General features: G+C 52.3%; 1 long non-coding RNA gene across 1 annotated transcript; it reads right to left on the minus strand.

The window, feature by feature from the left end:
* Window positions 1-820: 820 nt before the first annotated feature.
* Window positions 821-3,513, minus strand: LOC131902152 (uncharacterized). Its single transcript, XR_009377024.1, has 3 exons — window positions 2,701-3,513; window positions 2,116-2,243; window positions 821-1,134 (listed from the first exon to the last, which is right to left on the minus strand). It is a non-coding gene; the product is annotated as an uncharacterized LOC131902152 (long non-coding RNA).
* Between the last annotated feature and the right edge of the window lie 3,069 nt (window positions 3,514-6,582).

Raw genomic sequence — 6,582 nt, forward strand, 5'->3', positions numbered from 1 at the left:
CACTGCCCTATCCTCGATCTCCGTTTCCTCACCTGTGAGGTTGGTTAACACCGGATCACCCTCCTCAATCGGCACTGTGGACTTGGCTCTGCTGTCCTCTGGGCTCCCACTTTCTCCTTCCCCTGAGTCCTGTGAATCCTGTGGCTGGCTGACTCCTGTTTTCCCACCAAGATAATGGCTGATACTCCTAAGGCTATAGAGAGAATCAGATGTTTCCCAGGAATCTGGCGCTGCCCACAAATCGGTCTCTGGGTGGTGGTGGGAACAGCCCGGACGCCCTAGATTTTTCCAAAAGCATTTGGTGATTCCATCCACATGCTGTCATCGAAAGCAATCACGTGTCCACTCAAGACTTCCATGAGGAGTGGGCAAGTCCTTGGAAAGACCCAGAAATACAGCCTCTGCTTCCCCACAGCCAACTCAACCTGGCCTTTAATTTGACTTTCCCAAGGCCTTGGCGACACCCTGAGGTGGGTCATGGTTGTCTATTTTTCAAAAGAGAAATGGAGACTCAGAACTGGGAAGTGGCTCTTTACAGGCTACCAACTATAGTATGCCAGGTGGGCAGGGACACCAGGAACAGCTGCACAATCCTGAAATGATCACAGCCATGAGTTCAAGGCCAGCATGGCCTCAAGAGCCCAGTACAGGAGATGGAGGAGATGAAAGCTTCCCATTGGCTGGTTCACATTTGAAAGTTACATCTCCCTGTGAGATATTCACTACTGGAGGAGTTAGCTAATCCCAAAGGGCAGTCCCTGCCACTGCCAGTGAGTCCCCCAAGTCCCCAAAGTGAAAAAGACTCAGTCACACAGCACCATTCAAGTACTAGCTCCATATTTCTATTCAATCTGTTTGTCTGCTTTAGGGAAAGTTTGGCTACAGGGAACGGAATGATCAACAGAGGCTTAAGGAACAGGAAGCCTAGAGGTGGAAGCTTCCGGGTCTGTCTGTCAGCTCAGTGGCATCATCAACCCCCCAGCCCTTTCTCTTTTTTGCTTCATGGCATGTGTCGAAGTTTCTCCATATAGTGCCAAGAAGGCTGCCGTAGCGCCAGACATCAATGCCTTCCAACAAGGAAGAAAAGCATTCCGGTTATTGACTTCTGTGGACTCCACTGTGGTGTCACAGCGTCTGCGAATAACCACAAGTTATTAGATTTTCATTCCTTGTGCTGATTTGTGAGTTTAACTAGACAATTTATTCTGTTCCAGGGTGGGTGAGGGTATCTGCTAAACTGCATGAAGCAAGTAGCTGAGTTGGTTCAAGAAGGCTTCATTCGCCGGGCGGTGGTGGCGTACACCTTTAATCCCAGCACTCAGGAGGCAGAGCCAGGTGGATCTCTGTGAGTTCGAGGCCAGCCTGGTCTACAGAGTGAGATCCAGGAAAGGCGCAAAACTACACAGAGAAACCCTGTCTCAAAAAACCAAAAAAAAGGGGGGAGGGTTGGGGATTTAGCTCAGTGGTAGAGCGCTTGTCTAGCAAGCACAAGGCCCTGGGTTCGATCCTCAGCTCCAGAAAAAAAAAAAAAAAAAAAAAGAAGGCTTCATTCGAATTCGAGTGTCTAAGGCTTCATTCACATGGCATCTCCAGTTGACTACCTGAGGCTTCCTCATGGTGGTCTCACGGCCGTCTTTCATGGTGGCTGGCCTGTCCTTAAATCCTAACCAGAAACTGCCCCAGTCTCCCCCACATCACAGGAAGTTACAGCTACAGCTCTGACTCCAGGGGAGGGAGACCCTTTTCCCTCTTGGTGGGTAGAGCTGTGGGTGGCGCGGCAAAGGTTGAACTTGGTAGGTCTGTGTTGTCCAAACCCTGAGCACTCCTAAGGACAGCATGCCCCTAGGCTCCTGGGAGACAACCTCCCAGCCCCAGGATGAAAACTCTGAGGCTTCCAGTCTTGTATTTAAGCTGGGCCTCTGGAGTAGGTGAGAATGAGTGAAGATTGACCATGCAGCGTCGTCTACACTCATGTGACCGACCCTCAATTAGCTCTGCAGATGCTTAGGGGAATCTTCCTACTGTCGGCCATTTGTACCACAGGCCGAAGCTTTTTGAATTCAGCATGGGGAGACTCCACGGGGCGTCCAGGCCCATTGTCTCCTGGACTCTGACCCTTGTCTTTAATCTTGCTGAGTTTAGTCTGTGTCTTGTCACCAAGATAAGCCATGAATGAGTTCCTCCAGCCTTTCTGAAGGCTTGCTAAGCACAGCTGGTCTAGGCTGCCATCACTGGAGATGGGTCTGTAACAGAGAAGAGATGGTACTGGGCGGTGGTGGCGCACGCCTTTAATCCCAGCACTCAGGAGGCAGAGGCAGGCGGATCTCTGTGAGTTCAAGACCAGCCTGGTCTACAGAGCAAGATCCAGGACAGGCACTAAATCTACACAGAGAAACCCTGTCTTGGAAAGAGAGAGAGAGAGAGAGAGAGAGAGAGAGAGAGAGAGAGAGAGAGAGAGAGAGAGAGGAGAGAATCTAGAGAGAATCTAGCCATCTTGAGGTGCCCTTCGGCCAGGAACACCTCCTCCTGGCTTCTCTTTAAGCCTCACTTGCTTGGAAGCTTGCCCAGCCCAGGTCTCCATAGGCCGGGTGTGGCCAGAGAGTCTCAGTAATCCACCCTCAGGATTGGGCATGCTCAGCAGAAGCCGCTGAGAAGATAAGCGGGAGGTTTCAAAGGTGACGGGAGAGCCAGCTTACTTACCCTCAGTTCCCAGAGGAGGAAACAGAGGCCAGTGATGTCCAGGGCCCTGTCTGAAGTCTCGCAGCTAAGCTAGTGGCAACCCGGGTCTGCGTGACTCTAGGACCCAGCTCTCCAAGCTGTGATGAGGATGGGACCACAGCGCCAGCGATGGGGACTCTGTGGAAGGGAACTGGGCCACAGGATGTGCTGCAGAAGGCCATAGAAGGGAAGGGACATGGCCGATGCTTCCTCAGAGCTCCACACATTCCCAGAGGGCTGGAAAATTGCTTCTCTATGACATCCACTTAAAAAAATGTTTATAAGTCACATTTATTGATTGATTGGGTGGGGACGAGTGCATACCACAGCATGTGAATGGAGGTCAGAGGACAATGTTCTGGAATCAGTTCTCTCCTTCTACCAGGTGGGGCCCAGCAAGTGCCTTTACTGGATGAGTGACCTCCCTGGCCTGGCACTGGTGAGGGCCCTGGCTTTGACTGGCAGCACCTGAGTACGAAGCCAGGTGTGGGGACAGACTCTTGTAACCCAGGGGCTGGGGGAGCGGTGACAAGCAGAGCCCTAGAGCTTGATGGCCAGCCCCAGGTCTCAGGGAAAGACTGTCTCAAAAGGCAAAGTATGAGTTGGGGGTTTAGCTCAGGGGTAGAGTGCTTGCCTAGGCCCTGGGTTCAAACCTCAGCTGTGGTGAGGGGGGGGAAGGAAAGAAAGTTCATTCAGCCTGTGGTGGTGGTGCACGCCTTTAATCCCAGCACTCAGGAGGCAGAGACAGGTGGATCTCTGTGAGTTCAAGGCCAACCTGGTCTACAGAGCGAGATCCAGGACCCCGTCTCGAAAAATCAAAAAAAGAGAAAAGAAAAACCGTTCAGATGGGATAGGATCTAGGAACTGTCTCAGAATTGCTCTTGGGGGATTTAGGAGGAAGAAGGGGAAGGCATGTGGGGGTGTTGGATGAACTCCCCTCCTGATTTGTGTGGAGCAGCTTACCCCGTGTACCACAGAAGACGCAGATCGGCCGGGCCCCAGTGTGCCACCCCCTCAGACCCTGGCTAGCTGGAGGAGGCTGGAAAGAACTCAAGCCCTGGGAACTTCTGGCTTTCCCTCTGGAGCTGGTGCAGGGTCCAGTTCTTTGTTAGCAACAAGGCGTGGCAAGAGTTGAGGATGGCAGACCAGGAGACACTTGTCCTTGTAGTTGAGGTCTTGGGGCCTAAACTGAGCTCACTAAACCAACCCACGGGCTGTATAATCTGCTTAATCTTGAGAGCCCCTGCCTATTCTGCAAAGGATCCTGGGAGTTGTAGTTTTTTTTTTTAAAGATTTATTTATTTATTATGTATACAGTGTTCTGTCTGCATGCATGTCTGCAGGAAGAGGGCACCAGATCTCATTACAGATGGTTGTGAGCCACCACGTGGTTGCTGGGAATTGAACTCAGGACATCCAGAAGAACAGCCAGTGCTCTTAACCTCTGAGCCATCTCTCCAGCCCGGGAGTTGTAGTTTTTTTTTTTTTTTTTTTTTTGGTTTTTCGAGACAGGGTTTTTCTGTGTAGCTTTGCGCCTTTCCTGGAACTCACTTGGTAGCCCAGGCTGGCCTCGAACTCACAGAGATCCGCCTGGCTCTGCCTCCCGAGTGCTGGGATTAAAGGTGTGCGCCACCACCGCCTGGCGGGAGTTGTAGTTTTTAAGGTCGTAGTTTTAAGTTCTCAAGGTGCTATCCCAGAAGTGAGAAGGCAGTCAGGGAATAAAGAAGGGAGAGAGGGAGGGAGGGGAGAACAGCTCAGTCCCCTTGCTGAGGAGGGACAGCCTTTCCTTGGACCAGCCTGGGGCATCTCGTCCCTTCTGCCACCTCCAGACGGTGGCCAGGTGTCCCCAGCATCTTGCAGGGTCATGGACAGCAGCATGGTGCCAAATTGGATTGCATGCTGACCTCCCTCCCAGGCTGGTCTCCGTCACTGCCCTCTGGACGGAGTCACGGCAGCTCAGGACACAAGAAGGTCACCCGTTTGTCACAGGGGAAGGTGGGGACGGGATGTGATGGTTGTTAGCAGAGTTTGAGGATACCGCTGGGGTGATTTAGGGATCAGGTCAGCTACCTGTCTCAACATGCCAACTGGAAAGAGGCATGGACAAAGACATAGTCGGTCGGTTAATGTGGCCACCCTGAAAAGAAGAGACAAAGGGGTTCGGTGACCCCGGCTTTATGTCCTGAGGCACTGAGGGGAGCTTTAGGCTGCAATTAGAGGAAGAATTGCGTTGAGGGCTGACATGACTGTGAGGTCTGCTGTTTCTGGAATCGAAAGTGGCTGAAGGTTAAGACGATGGCCAGAGAGCTTATTGGGGGTGGCAGGATGGGCGCCGGGGTGGGGGTGGGGGAGAGCAGTCTGGAGCAGGGCATTGTGGGAGCTGACCTTCAGATATTTCTTCACACTGCTTTCCGCATCCTCAGACTCTCAGGCCCTGAGCTCAGCCAGGTGGGCAGTATCCCGAGGGATCAACACCGCACTGTTCAATCAAGCAGGGGTGTGACCTGAAGAAAAGGGACAATAAAATGAAGGCACGAGGCACACACAGCATGGCGGCACACGCCTTCAAACCCAGCATTCAAGAGGCAGAGGCAGGTGGATCTCTACGAGTTGGAAGCACCCTGATCTACACAATGAGCTCCAGGACAGCCCAGGCCGCACAGTGAGACCCTGCCTCAAAACAAACCAACCGACCAAAGTGAGAAAATAAAATAAGCAAAATGGGAGCAGGGGTCTACAGACCTTGTCCCCTGCCTCTCTTCCCTCGCCAAGTATTGTCGCCGGGATGGGGATCCAAGGCTGGACTCCCCAAGCTTGATCCCCAATTCTTGTGAACTCTGTTGAAAGAATTCAAAGTGGAGTGTGGAAAAGAGGCAGGTTTAAGCCAGGCGGTGGTGGCGCACGCCTTTAATCCCGGCACTCGGGTGGCAGAGGTAGGCCCATCTCTGTGAGTTCGAGGCCAGCCTGGGCTACAGAGCGAGTTCCAGGACAGGCTCTAAAGCTACACAGAGAAAACCCCCCCACACACACAAAAAAAAGAGTCAGGTTTCACACACAGCAAAGTGGAGAATGTTCTCCTGGGATGGGAGTGTCCAGGGGGCAAAGCAAGGGAAAGGGACAATCCTAGCCATGTCTTTTATCACTAAACCTGCTGCGAGATAAGGATCTTGCAGGATTTAGACGGTTATCTATTAACGACTCTTAAGGCATTTCTGCGATGTGTCTGCACCCGGGGCCAGAACTGTGACTCAGAGCCCATTCTTTTGGCCTCTAATAAAAGTCCTGAAGTTGCAGCTCGAGGTTTTTAGAAGGGGCTGGTGACCAGGGAAGGGTGTCATATCCTTAACCTGTAGTCCCAGGCAATATCTGAGGAGTCCCAGGCAATATCTGAGGAGCTCATACTGGCTTCCCTCATGATTCTAAGAAAGTTCCCAGCAGGAAACAGAGACAGCATACTTCCCTTCCCAGAGACACCAAAGAACCTTCCTCTAGACGGGGACTGTGGGCCTCTCCTTTGCTTCCGTTGAGGCCACTGTCAGTAATTATAAACCCATCCCAGTGGCAGACTCCAGGAAACTAATGTACCAATTAGCCTCTTACATTCTTGGTCTAAACATTGGCCAGGGCAGGCTGGCTTGGCAATCTGACCCTGATGGAGACTGCCCTGCATTGTGTGTGAGAGTCAACTGGGTAGACTGAAACCTTCTAGAGGATTCTTTCGCATTTGTTAGAGTGTCTATCCTCATAGGCAGAGGTGGGTGAGTGGCTGGGCCCCCTTGCTCCCCCCCCCCCCCCACCATTTGCCCAGCTCTCTCCATCCTGGCTCTGCTTATCCGTGGCGGTTTTGTTTGCTCCAGGCCACAT

Source organism: Peromyscus eremicus, unplaced genomic scaffold (assembly GCF_949786415.1).
Source record: "Peromyscus eremicus unplaced genomic scaffold, PerEre_H2_v1 PerEre#2#unplaced_3318, whole genome shotgun sequence".
NCBI classification, from domain to species: Eukaryota; Metazoa; Chordata; class Mammalia; order Rodentia; family Cricetidae; genus Peromyscus; species Peromyscus eremicus.